Raw genomic sequence first — 18992 nt, forward strand, 5'->3', positions numbered from 1 at the left:
CATTCTACCTCTGAGCTGTACTCCCAGACCGATTTTATATTTGGAAACAGGGTCTCACTAGGTTGATGAGAGTCTTGTTACTTGCTGAAGCTGTCCTCGAACCTGTGATGTTCCTGTCTCAGCCTCCCAAGTACTAGGATTACAAGTGTGCACCACCACACCTGGCTTTGAGTTGTGCATTTTAAAGGGGGAAATCTTGTTATGTGTGCATCATATCACAAATCTATTCTATGGTGGTGCACACCTGTAATCTCAGTACTTGGGAAGCTGAGACAGAAAGATTGCAAGTAGGAAGACAGTCTTAGCAACTTAGACTCTTAGCAACCTAACAAGACCCTGTTTCAAAACAAAAAATAAAATGGGCTGGGGGTAGAGCTCAGAGTTATAAGGACCCTGGGGTTCAATCCCCAGTACCATGAGGAAAAAAAAGATACTGCATCCAAAATAGAACTTGCAATAGAGGTTCTCCAGTGTTTCCTTTTACGGTAGCCCACAAGCCCGTCAATTTTTTTTGTTTTTTTTTTTTTTTTTGGGTGGTACTGGAAGCCCTTCTACCTCCCGGCTACACTCCCATACCTATTTTTATATTTTTATTTGGAAACAGGGTCTCTTTAAGCCAGCATGGCTAGCTTCGAACCACTGCAATCCTCCTGTCTCTGCCTCCCAAGCGCGGGGATTACAAGCGTGCGCCACCACGCCTGGCATACATTTACATCTATATATTAAAACCCATGTAGCCGGGCGTGGTGGCGCACGCTTGTAATTCCCGCGCTTGGGAGGCAGAGACAGGAGGATCGCGCAGGTTCGAAGCCAGCCATGAGTGCTGGCTTAGGAGACCCTGTTTCCAAATAAAAAATATAAAATAGGTCTGGAAGTGTAGCCCAGATGTTGAAGGGCTTCCAGGAACCCCAGTACCACCAAAAAACAAACAAACAAACAAACAAACATGTATACTTCCTGATGCCTCTAGCTTTCTCTCTCCCCCTCTTTCTTTCTTTCTTTCTTTCTTTCTTTCTTTCTTTCTTTCTTTCTTTCTTTCTTTCTTTCCCCCCCTTCCTTCCTTCCTTCCTTCCTTCCTTCCTTCCTTCCTTCCTTCCTTTCTTCTCCTGGCGATTGAATCCAGGAGCCTTCTACCTCCGAGCTACACCCTCAGATAGGGTCTCACTACTTGCTGAGGATGTCTCCAACCTGCAATCTTTCTGTTTTAGCCTCCCCAGTACTGGGATTACAGGTGTGTGTCGCCACACCCAAGCTGATATTTCCAAAGTCAATCCTTTTTTTTTTTTTTTTTTTTTTTTTGTGTGTGTGTGTGTTACTGGGGATTGAACCCAGAGGCATTCTACCTCTGAGCTACACCCCAGCCCTATTTTTTATTCTTTAATTTGAAACAGGGGCTCACTAAGTTGCAGAGGGCTCACTAAGTAGCTGAGGCTGTCGGTGAACCATGATCCTCCCATCTCAGCCTCCTGGATGCTGGGATTACAAGCGTGTGCCACCATGCCCAATTCCAAATTCAGTCCTAGTAGGAATTCTGGAGCTGGCACTATATATTTCAAATTGCAATATCAGAAAAGCCCAAGCAGGAGTTATATCATGCAGTTTTGTGGTTTGCTAGAAGTGGTGCAGAGGTCCTTTGCACTGGTGCACACTGTGCTCAGCACACCCTCCTGTTCTCTCTGGGCCGTCTTTCTTAGGTTCCGCTTTGGCCTCCTCTGCTCATGCCTTAGATAGAAGCTGGTCCTCTGGGTCCTGTAAAGGACCGACTTACTTCTCAGTTCAGTTTCCAGACTGGTCCTTGATTGTCACGTTTCCCAGTACCTCTGGGGTAGCAGTCCCAGCACGTGTCCCATGATTGTTCAGCTACATAAGAGGCACCTTAAGCCAGGCGTGGGGTGCAAGCTTGGAATCCCAGCACTCGGGAGGCTGAGACAGGAGGGTTGTGCAGGTTCGTGGCCAGCCTCAGCTACTTAGCGAGGCCCTCTGCAACTCAGTGAGACCCTGTTTCCAAATAAAGAATAAAAAATAGGGCTGGGGGTGTAGCTCGGAGGTAGGATGCCCCTGGGTTCCATCCCCAGTACCAAAAAAAAAAAAAAGGAGACGCCAAATGGGAAAAGTTCTAAACGATCCATCATGGCCCCTGGCGTCCTCTCTACTGCACAGAAGCTTGCTTTCTTCCTACTGCACAGTGCTACCCATGCTTGAAGCTGGGGTATCCACGGACTCCTCCCTCTCCTCCAGCCTCTAAGCCCAAGTGTCTGTCTGTCTGTCTGTCTCTCTCTCTCTCTCTCTCTCTCTCTCTCTGTGGTACTGGGGATGGAACCCAGGGTCATTCTACCTCTGAGCTACACCCCTGCCCTATTTTTTATTCTTTATTTGGAAACAGGGTCTCACTGAGTTGCAGAGGGCCTCACTAAGTAGCTGAGGCTGTCTACGAACCGTGATCCTCCTGCCTCAGCCTCCAGAATGCTGGGATGACAAGCGTGCCCACCATGCCCGGCTCTCTCTTGGTTCTAAGCCTTTTTCCCCGTTCCTTTTCCTTGGAATTCTGTCTTCTCTTTTCCTTCTACCTTATTTATCTGTCTTAATTTATGTATCACTTCTCTTGAAAGGCTTAAATCATGCCTCACTTTCTCCTAAAAGCCCTTTTTATTTATTATTTTGAGACAAGGTCATGCTAAATTATGTCATTTTTCTGTTTTCCATGTTCTCTTTAAAAATTTTAGCCAGGCTCGGGGGTATATGCCTGTCATCCTAATACTTGGGAGGTGGAGACAAGAGAATTGAAGGTTCAAAGCCAGCTTCAGCAGTGTAGTGAGGTCCTCAGCAACTTATTGAGATCTTGTTTCCAAGAAAAAAAAAATTTAGCTGGGAGTGTAAGCTTGAGGCAGAATGCCTCTGGGTTCAATCCCCAGTACCACAAAGAAAAAAATAAATTTTTTTTGCAGTACGGGGGTATGAACCCAGGGGCTAGCCTCCCACTGAGACACATCCTCAGTCCTTTCTATTTTTTATTTTGAGACCAGGTCTTGCTGAGTTTCGCAGGCTGGTCTCAGACTTGTGATCCTCCTGCCTCGGCTTCCTGAGTTGCTGGGACTAGGGGCCACTTTTTCCTTTGTAACCTCACCAAGTCTATGGGCCCTTCTCTCGCTGCCTTGAAGACCTCATACTTTGGTGAAATCTCTTAGCTGCTGACCTCAAATTCATTATATTACATTTGCCTGCAAAAGCATGGGACTGCCACGTTGGCCCGTTCAAGTTGGCACCGTGATCCCGTGTGGTCCATGCTGATGTGATTTAGGAGACATTTGAAGAACCAGCTAATGCCAGGTGTGCGCAGCTGCAGATTGGAGGGGGGGACAGGCAGGTGGGCCTGAGCAGCTGGAGTTTATGGGGCGTGGACAGATCGGTAACTGTCATAGACTCAAGAAGCTGGCTGAGGCCCCCCAACCTCCACTGCGAGGTATTAGAGCTCAGAACTCCAGACACTGCTGGATGGATTTGGATACATCTTCCAGGGCCAGGTCCTCTGGCGCTGCCCCCTGCACAAAACCGGTTGTGCTGAGAGAAGGCAGCCGCTGGAGGGCAGCAGAGGCCTGTGGCGAGGATGGAGGTGGCTTTTTTTTTTTTTTTTAGGTACTGGGGATGGAACCCAGGGGCATTCTATCCCCGAGCTACGCCCCCAGCCCATTTTTTTTTTATTCTTTATTTTGAAACAGGGTCTCACTGAGTTGCAGAGGGCCTCACTAATTCGCTGAGGCTGTCCTCGAACCACGATCCTCCTGTCTCAGCCTCCCAAACGCTGGGTTTACAAGCATATGCCACCACGCCCGGCTTCTTTTTATTTTTAAATGGTCCGGGTAGGTCTTGGACTCCCGATCCTCCTGGCTCAGCCTCCCCAGTACCTGGGATTTCAGACTGACCACGGCACCCTGCGGCTCCTTATTTGATTTTGACGGCTGCTCACACTCCCCTGGAATCGCAGCGCGGTTTCGGAGTATGAACTGGACCACGCCCGGTCCTTTCTCCCCAGACAGACGGCCACTTTCTCCTCCTCCTGCCAGGTGCAGGGCCCGGCCTCCCCCTCGGCGGTGCAGCCTCCTCCATCCTCCCCGCCTTCCGGAGCTGGCCCGGCCTCGGAGGTGGCGCCGGGCGGGGTGGAGGAGCAGAGGAGGCCCGCCCACCTCTGGGCTTCACGGGAAGTGTGCGGGGCCAGCCGAGAACACCCACCAGGACCAGGGGGGGAGGCCGGGGACCCAACACACGAGGACCGGGACCCAAGACCGAGGACCCGGGGCCGCCGCAGGAGCAGGTGAGGAGGGTGCGGGCCGAGGCTGGGGGGCAGCCCTCCGTCTGCAGGAGGCTGCTGAGCCTCCTGGCCGGCCGGGAAGCAAGGATGCCCAGCGCACCCGGGCCTGGGGGGAAGGATGCCCTGACCCTGCAGACGCCCACACCGCCTGCGCCCTCTCCGCTCCCTTCAACCCCGTGCGCCCCTCCCCGGGTTAAGGACCTAACACCTTCTCCATCGGGCGGGCGAGTCTGGCCTGCACACTGGCGCTGGGGGCGGAGCTCCTCGGTCCTGTCCCATGGACACCAAGCCCACCTGGCAGCTGGCCCTCAGCTCAGGCCCGGGCTGTGGTGACTGTGGACAAAACTCAGTCTCTGCCCCTGGAGGAGGCCAGTGTGCCAAGGCGGGCCTGAGGAAGGAGCCGGGCTTGCCCCCCCAGGCCCTGGCCCCTCTGCCTCCCCTGCGCCCCAGGCCCTGTCCTAGCCCGTGGGCCGCAGCTGTTCATGTCTACCCATGAGTCCTTACCTGCCCGGATATGACTGGCAAGCTGCTTTGTAACTGTGTGTCAGGAGCTGCTTTCGGGGTAAAGCTCAGGCTTTAAGAGTCTCTCAGAAATAAGGGAAGGAAGCCAGCGTGGTGCGCACCTTGTAGTCCCAGTGCTTGGGAGGCTGAGGCAGGAGGATCGAGGTTCACAGCCAGCCTCAGCTACTCAGCGAGACCCTGTTTGAGAATACAGAATAAGAAAGAGGGCTGGGGGTATAGCTTGAAGTAGAAGGCCCCTGGGTTCCAACCCCAGTACAAGAAAGAAAGAAGGAAAGAAGGAAGGAAAGAGAAAGAAAGAAGAAAAGGAAGAAAAGAAAGAAGGAAGGAAAGAAAGAAGGAAGGAAGGAAAGAAAGAAAGAAAGAAAGAAGGAAGCTGGGTGTGGTGGCGCACACCTATAATCCCAGTACTTGGGAGGCTGAGACAGGAGGATCTCAGGTTTGAGGACAGCCTCAGCACGTAGTGAAGCTCTCAGCAACCTAGTGAGACCCTGTTTCCAAGTAAAAATAAAATAGGGCTGGGGGTGTAACTCAGAGGTAGAAGGCCCCTGGGCTTAGGAAAAAAACGAGGGAAGGTGACTAGCGGCCTGGAAGAAGTTGGCTAAGGGTTGTTCTGCTCCGTATGCTGCCTTGGTTTTTCTTCCCATGGCCTGCATTCATTTTTTTTTTTTTCTTTTCAGTACTGGGGCTGGAACCCAGGGGCACTCTACCTCCAAGCTACACCCCCAGCCCTATTTTTTATACTTTATTTCGAAACCGGGTCTCACTGAGTTGCGGAGGGCCTCACTAAGTAGCTGAGGCTGTCCACGAACCGCGATCCTCCCGTCTCAGCCTCCCGAATGCTGGGATTACAGCATGCGCCATCAGCCACCACACCTGGCTTTCGTTTTTGGTTTTGATAAAGTATAACTTTATCAAAATCCTTGTCTTTTGTTGCTTGGTGTCAACTTTAAGAAATCATGGTCAGATCCAAGGTTCCAAGATTCACACTTAGGTTTTCTTATACCTAAGAGATTATAGTGTCAGCTCTCACATCCCATCCTCTGATGGATTGTAAGGCCATTTTTGCATATAGTGTGATGTAGGCAGTCCAGCCTTATCCTTCTGCACCCAAATATCGAGCTGTTCCGGCGCCATTTACTGAAAACACCATCCCCCCAGATGATCTTAGCGGCTGAGCCTCCGCGGCCACACGGGCTTATTTCTAATCTCAGTTCTCGCCCACGGACCTGCCCTGCGCTGGTTACCGTCGCCATGTAGATTTGGGGATCAGGGCGTGAGTCCTCCACACTGTACTTCTTCAAGATTGTTTTGGTTGCTCTGAATCGCTTGAATTTTCATATGAAATTTTAGATCAGCTTCTCATTTTTTTCTCTTTTTGCAGTACTGGGAATGGAACCCAGGGGCATTTGACCTCCGAGCTACACCCCCAGCCCTATTTTTTATTCTTTGTTTTGAAACAGGGTCTCACTAAGTTGCTGAGGGTCTCACTAAATTGCCAAGTCTGGCCTTGAACCTGTGATCCTTCTATGTCAGCCTTCCAAGTACAAGGATTCTAAAGCATGTGCCACTAGCCCAATTTCCTTCCCATTTTTTCTAAGAAAACAGTGTTCATTGATACCTCAACATCTCCCAACATTTTCTCTCCTCTTCTTTCTTCTTATTTCTTGAGGATAGTGGCCTTATCCTCTTTGGAAAGAGAAAAGTCAAATAAATAGAAAGGCCAGGGCTTTTTCCTTCCCAGCTTGGGAAAACTGGGACTTCAGTCCCCATCTCCTGTATCGAGGCCTCTTGTCCTGGTCGAGGGGAAGAGTGAAGTTTTTGGAAAGTCAAGAAAATGGCAGTTCACTTCTTGATGAGAACTTTGAACCCCAGAAAATCCACCTTTCTGTGGTTTCTAACAGAAATGGCCAACTCTCAACACTGAATTACATAACCGCCGTCGACCGTCAATGGTCTCTGTCTCTGTCGGCCGTGTTTCCACACCTCGATGGTAGCGCCGCAGAAGCAGAACATGACTGCGGCGTATTTTTGAGTATCACTTTGCAAGGTGTCTTAGATACAAAACGTGTTCAACACTGCTGAATGTACAGTGAAGTTACGGAATAAGCCTGGGTTTACTGTCATCATCGGAAACAGTCTGTAGATTTAATTTTTTCAGGTGAGGATCTTGTTATGGTTCTTATTTGCTGCAGTGGATTTTCCTGATGAATGAGAATTGTGAGATTTCTCCATGAGATTGAGTTAATTTGGCCTTTCTAGTATGATAATTAATTTTCTAGGTTTTTAGCTGAACCCACCTTCCCTCATCATTATTAGTAACAGTAGCAACATTGGTATTCCTATTAATAGTAGTAGCAGTATAGTACTAGTGGCAGTATTAGTAGCAGCATTAGTATTAGTATTAGTAGTAGCAGCATTAGTATTACTATTAGTAGCAGCATTAGCATTTGTGGTACTGGGGATTGAATGTAGGCTACAGCTCTACCTCTGAGCTGCACCCCTCCGGCCCTATCTTATTTTTTATTTCAAACAGGGCGCCACTAAGTTGTGGAGGCCTCACTGCTGAGGCTGGCCGGGAGCCTGCGGTCCTCCTGTGTGAGCCTCCCAGGTATCTATGATTATTTAAACTCATCTGGAATGTATCCTAGCTATTATCTTCACCACAGAATATAAAAGAATTACTTTTACCTGTATATGGATATAGATGTTTTCCTAACAAATTCTAATTGGTCTGATATCTCTTGAAAAACAAACCAGCGCCTGCAGGTTTAAAGCCCAAGTTCCCCAGAAGCGAGATTGTCTTGCAACTGAGAAGATAAGATGGCCCCGAGGAGAGCCACCCCCTTCTCTAGCTTTTAACGTGCCGTGCCGTGTGCAGACTCGCCTGGACCGCATCTGCTCCTCTGCCTCTTGAGAGCTGAGTTTCTGGCCCTGTTTCCCTCGAGCTGATTACGGGATGGAGGGCTCGATGGAGTCTGGGCCTGCGCTGCAGGGGTGGAGCGGGGGCGCCTGCTCGGGCTCCTGCGGGCTCAGAGGGCAGCCGCGTTCTTCCTGTGTGGCTGACGAGGTCTGGTAGCACTCCTGTTTTACTTACTGTCAGGTGAAACGCGAGGCCTCACTTAAGAGGAATGTAAAGGTCCCCTTATTTTTGCCTCTGTGGACGTCGCCTTGAGCAGTCCGTCTGTTAGCGCCGTAGCCAGCCACCCTCACAATACACACGTGTGGAAGCAGATCAGCAGAATTTTTTTTCTTCCTTGGTGTTATGGAGTAAACCCAGGGCCTCATATAGGCTAAGCCTGTGCTTTACCTCATTCCCAGGCCCCCGAGTTCTTTTTTCCCTGTGGCACTTGGGATTGAACCCAAGGGCATTCTACCTCTGAGCTACACCCCCAGCCTTTTTTTGTTTTGTTTTGAAACAAGGTCTCACTAAATTGTTGAGGCTGTCTTCAAACCTGCGATCCTCCTGTCTCAGCCTCCCAAGTACTGGGATTACAGGTGTGTGCCACCACACATGGCCTTCTGCTTTGTTTTGGTACTGGGGATGGAACCTAAAGGCATTCTGTTTCTCAGATACACCCTGAGCCCTTTTAATTTTTTATTTTGAAACAGAGTCTAGCTAAGTTGCTGAGAGTTTTGCTAAGTTGCTGAGGCTAGTCTTGAACCTGTGATCCTCCTGTCTCAGCCTCCCAAACACTAAGATTACAGGCGTGTACCACCATGGCCTGACTTTTAATTCTTAAAAGTAAAACTCTAATTTGATAGAGGATGCCAGATTTCCCGAATAAAAATGTTAACTTTGCATTTAATTTTTGAATAATTTTTAATTTTTTTTGCAGTACCAGGGATGGAATGCAGCGGCATTCTACCTCTGAGCTCTACCCCCAGCCCTATTTCTTATTCTCTATTTCATCAGGGTCTCACTAAGTTGTAGAGGGCCTCACTAGTTAGCTGAGGCTGGCTGCCAACCTGCTATCCTCCTGTCTCAGCTTCCCAAGTACTGGGATTACAGGCCTGCACCACCACTCCTGGCTTGAATAATTTTTTTATTATAAGCATATCTCATGTAATTTTTAGGGTATGATTTTATTAAAATTATTTGTTCTTTACCCACAATTTAAGTTAACTGGACATGTTGTAATTTGGGGGGCAGCCCCAGTCAGAGGGCTGCTTATGTGCAGGAAACGCATTGATTGTGGTAACAACCAAAGAGTGAGCCAGCTACGCTCATTCTGTGCGTGTACATCTAACGGAGAGGGTTTGTAAACTCAAGCCCTATTAGAACCGGAAGGGGAGCCGGGCGTGGTGGCGCACGCTTATAATCCTAGCGTTTGGGAGTCTGAGACCGGAGAATCGCAGTTTGCGGACAGCCTCAGCTACTTAGTGAGGCCCTCTGCAACTCAGTGAGACCCTGTTTCAAAATAAAGAATAAAAAATAGGGCTGGGGGTATAGCTTAGAGGTAGAATGCCCCTGGGCTCCATCCCTAGTAACACATACACACACACACACACACACACACACACACACACACACACAGGCAAAAGAACTAGAAGAAGTTATGGGACACTTAGTTTGACTTAATCTTTTCTAGGTACAGAGATTTGCACACAGGGAGGGTAAGCTTGTTGGTCAGTCTCTGAGAGTTAGCGGCAGAGCTGGAACTGGGGCTGGAGGCCCCGCGGTTGGCCCGTGTCAGGAAGCCCTCCCGTAAGAGGGCTTGTGGAAGTGGCTTATGTTTCAGTGTTGACCCTTAATCACGTCTGCCGTCACCCGCTCATGATCACCCCTCATCACGCTGCCTTCCCATTACTAGGTCCCCGTGGCTGGCAGAATCATTCTCGTGAGACGCCCTTGTCTTTGCTGAGAGACACGCGGTAACCTAAAGCCACCATTTGGTTGGATTCTCTGTTAAGATGCCAGAGAGCCTATAGTTTGATGTGTTTTTATTCTTTTTTTGTGTGGTCCTGGGAGTGGAACCCAGGGGCTTTCTACCTCCGGGCTATACTCCCACACCTATTTTATACTTTATTTGGAAACAGGCTCTCACTAAGTTGCTGAGAGCCTCACTAAGTAGCTGAGGCTGGCTTCGAACCTGTGCGATCCTCCTGTCTCAGCCTCCCAAGCGCGGGGATTACAATCCTGCACCACCACGCCCAGCTGTTTTTATTCATTTTAAAGTCCTGTTAATATTTTTTGTCTCTTTTAAGTATTTATTATAAAATGCCCCCATTGCTGGGCATGGTAGCGCATGCTTGTAATCCCCGCGCTTGGGAGGCGGAGACAGGAGGATCATGCAGGTTCGAAGTCAGCCATGCTGGCTTAAGAGACCCTGTTTCCAAATAAAAATATTAAAAAAAAATTAGGTCTGGGAGTGTAGCCCGGAGGTAGAAGGGCTTCCAGGAATCCCAGTACCACCAAAAATAAAATAAATAAATAAATAAATAAATAAATAAATAAATAAAATGCTCCCATTCAGGTAGACTTAGCTAGGCTAGTTGCACAGTGACCAGTGCTGTCTTTTTGAATGCCTGCTTGCTTTGAGTGCCCTACACAACTCCCCCTCCCTTGATTTTTTTGTAGAATAAATACCGAAGACATGGGGTGAGGGCCAGCTGGGTACGTGGACACACGTGACTGGTCTAGTAGAGAGGGGTCCTGTTTTTTCTCTTTATTGGTGTGAGGGATAGAACCCAGGGCTTTGCATGTGTTAGGCAAACACTTTACCACTCGGTCACATCCCCAGCCCCAGACGTGCACTTTTAACATGTTATACCCTTTTAAAATCATTTGTACCTGTTTTAAGAAAGCAGCCTTAAAATGAACATGCTTTCTCTAACTGCCACTACAAAATCTTATTTCAGAGCCACTGATCTGGTTTTCTCATTGTCTTATTGGTTAGTTCATATAAAGCCTTACCAGCCTCTCCAGCTGTCAGGTCAGAGCGTAATACAATTGGTTGCCAAGAGACTAAAATATCTGTCTCTTCTTATTTGCTGCACTTCATCCACCGCATGGCTGGCAGGGCCTATCTGGGTATGGCTGGATGCTAATCTCCTGGGTATTTACATCGTTAAAAGCAAAGACAAGGTTTCAATCAGCGAGTCAAACGTGTAATAGGGTACTTTGGATTCTTGCTGTACCTGCAAGATTGGGAGAGATATACAGAAGTAGGCTGGAACTGCAAAGCTCATTTGAGTTACTTAAAATACAGCCTACAGTGTGGTTAGGATTTCTTTGTTTCCTGCAATGCGTGATTGATTTTCATTATGAATCTCCCCACTACAAGAGTGACCCCAAGAAGGTGCAGATTTACCAATGTCAGCCCAACGGAGTGGCGCGCCTGTAATCCCAGTACTTGGGAGGCTTAGAGAGGAGGATTGCAGGTTTCAGGCCAGCCTCAGCTACTTAGTGACTCTCAGTAACCTAGGGAGACCGAGTGTGCAGCTCGGAGGTAGAATGCCTCTGGGTTCCATCCCCAGTACTGCAAAAAAAAAAAAAAAAAAAAAAAAAAAAAAAGTTATGGGACACTTAGTTTGACTTTATCTTTTGTAGTTACTGAGAACTACACCCCCAGCCCTATTTTTTATTCTTTATTTTGAAACCGAGTCTCACTGAGTTGCAGAGGGCGTCACTAAGTAGCTGAAGTAGTCCTCAAACCACAATCCTCCTGTCTCAGCCTCCTAAGTACTGGGATTACAAGCGTGCGCTACCACGCCTGTTGTGGCTTTTAGGAAATATTTTGAATATGAAAGTCTTTTTTTTTTTTTTTTGTAGTACTGGGGATTGAACTCAGGCACATTTGCCTGTCCATTCCTCTCTTTTCTTCCATGTCATGGTTTGTATGCCCTTGTTGGCAACCTCCAGTGGTTGAGTGACACTGATTCCCGCAAGGCTGTCCAGCTCCTGTGACCTGTGGCAAATGTCCCGTGTACACCGACTAGTGAACACAGATGAAGGTGCAGCCTGCTTTCATCGCCGTTTATAAACAGGGCTGGGGCCGTGTCTCGCCACTGCAGTACTGCGCTGCCTTTTGCTGTGTTAGTGGTCTCTGACTTTGGACCAGTGCTTCCTGATGCTTTTGAAGGATCATCAATTCCTGTGGGTCATAGGGGTCTCAGGTAGGGTTTTCTGCAGGGACATGGAATCTAGAAGACACAGCTGGATCCACCGTCCCTGACAGGGCGGTTTTCTCAACCCAGGTAGCTGCCTGAAGGACTCACCGCTGTTCCTCTGTATTGAAGATCATGAGAAGCAAATGTCCGCAAGCTGCCCAGGTAGGGTTGTGAGTCTGACAGATGGACTGGACAAACTCCACGAAAAAACCTCCCTGCAGTTTTTTGTCTAGGAAGGAGTGCGGTGCTTACAGCTAAGGAGGTCTGTGGTGATGGATGGCTAATGAACTTGAGGCTGGGACCACCTGTCCCCCCCCACCTCTGTTGTTCCTGGTCTGTGTAGTTCAACCAAGGGAAATTGCTATGCCTATCTTGATTCCCCTGGCCTGCAGTGTACATTCAGGGGGACAAGCTCTTGTCCCTGAGGTCCCCTCAGGAGCTGGGGAGTCAGTGGCCAAATGGTTGGCTTCCGAAGAGGGCAGAGCGGGTACAGAGAGACAGCCGCTCAGCGCTCAAGGTTGTAGGGTGGTGCTATTTCTAGCCCTCGGGGTCTCCGATCATAACTGGTGCCTTTTCTGGCAGTATCAGGATTTCCTGTTTGCCCCCTGACTACTAGAATTCTGGAGACCAGACTGCTCAGCCATAGAGGAGGGTGGATGACCAGTTGGAGCCATGAACAGAAAAGCAAGCTGACATAGCTACCCATTTCTTCCCGGCATATATTCCAGATAAGCCCAGGGAGACATCTAAAGGCACTCTAAAAATAGTCATTTTGTTAGAGCTTTGGTGTCAGCTATTGATTACATAAAAAAAAACAGTGACATCAAAAACCTAGCGATAGCAGAAATGGCACCTGCCCAGGACCCGGGCTCCAACATGGACTTTCAGTACAGAGACATTTGACACATTTTGATCCAACTCATGGTATCAGCCTTCGGAAGAATTAGAACTAGTTGTTTTTACTTTACTATCTACTAACCCATTTCCACGAATGGCCGTAGTCAAAATCCACAAGAGGTTTTCTACAGAACATACCAGAGGGTCAGAGCTCAGCTAATAACAATAGCTAGCCTTTAATGAATACGTTTTTTTTTTTTTTTTTGGTGGTACTGGGGGTGGAACCCAGAGGCTTTCTACCTTCGGGCTATACTCCCAGATCCATTTTATGTTTTATTTGGAAACAGGGTCTCACTAAGTTGCTGAGAGCCTCACTAAGTAGCCGAGGCTGGCTTCGAACCTGTGCGATCCTCCTGTCTCGCCTCCCAAGCTTGGGGATTACAAGCGTGCGCCACCACACCCGGCTTTTAATGAATACACTTCTGAGGCTGTCTGGCTCTGTGCGGAGAGCTCTGTGCCAGTTAATCTACTTCATTCACCCCACAGTGTGGGTGCTATTTCAACCCAGCTCATGGATGAGGCTGAGAGACGGATGCTAGGCTTGCAGTGTTCAGCTGCTCAGTGGCAGTGCCCTTCCCTATTGCATCAGTGTCAGAGTGTGAGATGAGGCTGCTTCATTACTGCAGGGTCTCACAACCCTGGCTGCAGATTAGGATTACTTGGTGTGCTTTGCATTTTAAAGGATACTTAGAAAACACAAATATATTTAACTCACAAAGGAGCCAGTAACAATGAACATGACAGTGACATAGAAGCTAACAATTGTATCTCTTATAAGAAAACATTATTCAGTCAGAGCAAACACATAAACCAGGTCTTAAATAACAGGTTTTTAAAAATGGTAATAAATATATAGATGACAGAATTTTTAGTAACTTCATTTAACCATGTTATATGATTAAGATTCAAATCTAATGCACATTGTATAATGAGGTCATTTACTGGTTACCTTACATGTATTTAAAACCCATCTATCTAACTTTATAAGCTTTCATGAAACATTTAAATAAGCCTCAGATTCATAGCATATTCAGCCCTCAGATGTATATATACATCAATAATCACAAATCTATAGGGTTGCAAATATACTACAGCAACCCAAATAGTTGTTCATTCGGCCTGGATTACAAAGTAATTATTTAACAGGCTTTAAAACATAGACATTTAATGCCGGGTATGATGGTACACCCTTGTAATCCCCGTACTTGGGAGGCCGAGACAGGAGGATTGCAGGTTCATGGTCAGCCTCAGCAATGTGTGAGGTCCTCTGCAACTTAGTGAGACCCTGTTTCAAAATAAAGAATCAAAAATAGGGCTGGGTGTGTACCTCAGAAGTAGAATACCCTTGAGTTTAATCCTCAGTACTGCAAAAACAAAAACAAAAACATACATATGTACACATACACTTAAATTCTTATTTTGCTAAGGTAAGGTCTAAGAATGATGATAAACATAAGCGATTATGTTGATAAAACAATCTTTCTTTCTTTTTTTTATTTTTATTTTTTTGTGGTACCAGGAATGGAACCTAGGGGCTTTCTACCTTTGGGCTATACTCCCAGACCTATTTTATATTTTATTTATTTATTTATTTTTGCGGTACTGGGGTTGGAACCCAGGGACATTCTACCTCTGAGCTATACCCCTTGTCATTTTATTTTATTTTATTTTATTTTATTTTATTTTATTTTATGGTACTAGGGGTGGAACCCAGGGGCTTTCTACCTCCAGGCTATACTACCAGCCCAATTTTATAATTTATTTGGAAACAGGGTCTCACTAAGTTGCTGAGAGCCTCACTCAGTAGCTGAGGCTGGCTTCAAACCTGTGCGATCCTCCTGTCTCAGCCTCCCAAGTGTTGGGATGACAAGTGCGCGCCACCACGCCCAGCTTTAGTCTTTTTATTTTTGAAATAGGGTCTTACTGAGTTGCAAAGGGCTTTGCTAAGTAGCTGAGGCTGTCTGTGAACTGTAATCGTCCACTCTCAGCCTCTTGAATGCTGGGATTACAAGCGTGCACCACCACACCTGGCCTCCCTATTTTATTTTATATTTTATTTAGAAACAAGGTCTTACTACGTTGCCCAGAGCCTCACTAAGTAGCTGAGGCTGGCTCAGAACCTTCATGATCCTCCTGTCTCAGCCTCCCGAGCACTGGGATTATAAGCCTGCGCCACCACGCCCGGCTAGGAGGACTTTATTTTTGCCCCCGGGGCTAGGAGGCCTCAGATACAAAGTCTGAGCCCTGAAGGGCACCATTGGCATACAGATCGAGGTGGTCTCAGGGCAGCAGTTTGACCAGTGGAAGCTCAGGTTAGGCTTTAGCTCCTTTTCCTGGCTTGATTTCCCATAACTGCTTCCATTGTGGCAGGTGCAGGCAGGGCCATCTTGGGCCCCAGTACAGATGCAGGTGGCACCGTCGTTGGCTCCAAGTGGCAGGCACAGGGTGGTGCCATCTTAGGCTCCTGCCTCGGGGCTGGGGATGTGACTTGGAGGTAGCCTGTCCCTGGGTTCAATCCTGAGGACCACAAATATTTAAAAAAAAAATTAGAAATGTCTGAGGACATTTTTGATGGTTATGATTGGCATTTAGTGGGTGGGGCCAGAGTTGCTGCTGAGCATAATCCAGTGAACAAATATATTATCTTGCCCAAAATATCCATAGTACTAGCTGGGCGTGGTGGCACACACTTGTAATCCCCGTGCTTGGGAGGCTGAGACAGGAGGATCGCACGGGTTCAAAGCCAGCCTCAGGTACTTAGTGAGGCTTTCAGCAACTTAGTGAGACCCTGTTTCCAAATAAAATATAAAATGGGTCTGGGAGTATAGCCCGGAAATAGAAAGCCTCTGGGTTCCACCCCCAGTACCACACACCAAAAAAAAAAAAAAAAAAAAAAAAGGTCTGGGAGTATAGCCCAGAGGTAGAAAGCCTTTGGGTTCCACCCCCAGTACCACCAAAATATACATAGTACTGAGGACCCCGGCATTAAAATCCCCGAAGCTAAACCGGGCATGGTGGCGCATGCTTGTAATCCCAGCTTTTGGGAGGCTGAGGATCTGGGTTCACAGACGGCCTCAGCTACTTAGTGAGGCCCTCTGCAATTCAGTGAGGCCCTGTTTCAAAATACAGAATAAAAAAAAAATAGAGCTGGGGGTGTAGCTTGGAGGTAGCATGCCCCTGGGTTCTATCCTCAGTACCACAAAATAAAGAAAGAAAGAAAGGAAGGAAGGAAGAAAGAAAGAAAGAATAAAGTCAGGGACGCTTTGGCTGGCAGTTTCAAGTTATGCATTCCTCCCATCATGTAAGTTAACCAAACCTAAGGCCCCCACTCTTGTCTTTCTAATTTCTTCCTCACCCCAAGGTCATGTGAAGGAGGCTCAGGTATCTGTATGGTTTTGCAAAAGTCTCACAAGGGCTGCTGCTCAGGGATCAGGTGCAGTGAGGTCTCGGGTGGTGCGGTAGCGTGGGGAGCGCTGGGCCCAGGGAGGCCTGGGAGCAGGAAGTGCGGGGTCGCCCAGGACCAGGAGGCTCCCGGCCCATCCCCTGAGCTGGAGCCCAGAGAACAGTTAAGACCAGACAGGTTTTTTTTTTTTTTTTTTCCATTAACACCCATTTCCTGCTTAACTGTAGCTTCTGAGTCTGAAGGTCAGCAACAAAACGAAACCCCCCAAACCACCGTGACTCATAATCCTGTTCTGCCACCCAGATAAGGAAGCCTCATTTGTTATACTTAGGGAAATGTGTCATTTAAGAGCTGGTTGGGGCTTGGAAACACTCTCCTGGGCTCAGCTCTGCCTGCGAGGCTGAACGTGACAGGGAGGGGGCTCTGAGGCAGGTCTGCGGGTTTCCTGCACTCATTCTCCTCCCCTCCCCCCTTTGAGTTGCAGAGGCCTCACTAAATAGCCGAGGCTATCCTCAATCCCCCATCCTCCTGTCTCAGCCTTCCAAATGCTGGGATTACAAGTGTGCACCATCACGCCCGGCTTTACTTTTTTCTTTATTTACATGTAACTCGCTTGTTGTCAAACCGGAAGTACACTGTCTTTCCTTTTCTTGCCAAGTGTGAGATCAATCAGACACCTGATCCTAGGGCTGCAGAGGAAACCCCGCCAGCGCCAGCGGAGCACCCCAGCGTGATTCTGGGCGGCACCTGGGAATATGTTAGAAACTCTCAGCCCCAACCCTGACCCCCTGCACCTCCAGCCGGCTGGGCCCTTTGTTCTAAAGCCATCCATCCCAGTGACTAACTCATGCTGCACCTCGGCCCACCGCGTCCTGGTGCCGCCGTCACTGGCCAGTCCTGCTCCCCTGGCCTTCTAGGTGATGGCTCAGAACACTGAGGCCTTCACGTCGGCTGGCCCCGCCTGCTTCTCTGGGGAGCATTTATTCAGAACACGAACTATTGGCAATATTCCTTAGAATGCGTGCCACAAGATGGGGAGGAGGTCAGTTCCTACTGAGCACCTGCTCGAGGGGACGCCCTTGCTGAGTCTGTACTCGAATTCAGCTCTTACAGCCAGCCAGCCTGCCTGCTAGGTGAGTTTTTTTTTTAGTTTTCTTTTTTCGGTACTGGCGATGGAACCCAGGGGCATTCTCCCTCTGAGTTCCACCCCCGGCCCTATCTTTTATTCTTTATTTTGAAACAGGGTCTCACTGAGTTGCAGAGGGCCTCACTAAGTAGCTGAGGCTGGCCGCGAACCACGATCCTCTGGTCTCGGCCTGCTGAATGCTGGGATTACGAGCGTGCGCCACCATGCCCTGTTTTAGAGATCTGGTGGAGGTTAAACAGGCCTTCACCTTGTTAGTTTTCAGACTCTTGTGCACTAGGCTAGTGTCTCCTAAGAACAGTGGCTCTGCAGCCTTGTAGACTTAGGAAGCCCCAGGGAAGGTAGGTATAAATGGAAATTCTTTCTGCCTCTTGCCAGAGATCCTAATTCAGAGTACTGGGTGGGACCCAGAACTGTAGATTTTCCCCAGATACCCCAGGGGACTCTGCCTCAACAGGCCTCAGACCTGGAACTGTCCGGTCCTGCCCTCGTTGGGTGGATCATGTGACCTTCAAAGCTCCTCTGAGGTTTGTGGTCTCCTGGGATTTTGTGCTCCTAGGCCTTGGGAGCTGAGCAGGGGCATTGGTAGAAGAAATGCTAATATGTGCGCAGGGAGCTGGGGGGCCTTTGTCATGAAGAGAAGCCTTTTTGTGCCGGGCTGAGATGCTCTCTGCTGCCTTCTAGAGGGTTCCCAGGACAGGTTTTGGCTTTGGGTGACTGATTCTTTTTGTTATCTACTCTCAATTTTTTAACTTCCTTTCTTTCTTACTTCTTCTCTCCCTCTCTTTTTAATTTCCGTGTGTGTGTGTGTGTGTGTGTGTGTGTGTGTGTGTGTATTGAACCCAGTCCTATTTAAAAATTTTTTTTTTTTTTTTTTGCGGTATGGGGATGGAACCCAGGGACATCCTACCTCCGAGCGACACCCCCTGCCCTATTTTTTCTTTTTTTCTTTTGAAACAGGGTCTCACTGAATTGCAAAGGGCCTCACTAAGTAGCTGAGGCTATCTAAGAACCTGGATCCTCCTGCCTCAGCCTCCCAAGTGCTGGGATTACAAGCATGTGCCATCACGCCCAGCCTTATTTTTAATTTTGAAACAAGATCTTGCCAAAGTTGCTGAGGGCCGCTAAATGGGCGAGGCTGTCCTTGAACCTGTGATCCTCTTGTCCCAGCCAGTAAGACAACTTTTCCTATAGCGACTTTGCCCCCGGCAGTGGTGTGCGCAGACGTTTGCAGTTTCTTCCAGGCTGTTTTCAATATTGATGGAGCAGTGAATTGCTTCAGGTGAGGTGAGAAATGACGTTTCATCTGTTTCATCTGTTTCATCTGTTAAGAGCCCTTATTTCTCGGAGATCGAATCGACACATTTAACGAGTGATTTGGTGATTAGAAGACTGAATGACTTGGCACCATTTTTGAAGGAGAAAAAGTGAGGCAAAAATTGAAAACAAATCTTAGGTATGATGCCTGATGTCCGTCTTTGTGAGGCTTTGTGAGGTGGTGCTAATTTCTGTTAAGCTTAGCAGCAGCAGCTACCTCAATAAATACTCCAGGGCTAGCCTGGCGTGGCGGCGCACGCTTGTCATCCCAGCACTCGGGAGGCTGAGACAGG

The sequence above is a fragment of the Muscardinus avellanarius genome, assembly GCF_963383645.1.
Source record: "Muscardinus avellanarius genome assembly, chromosome: 12".
Lineage (NCBI taxonomy): Eukaryota > Metazoa > Chordata > Mammalia > Rodentia > Gliridae > Muscardinus > Muscardinus avellanarius.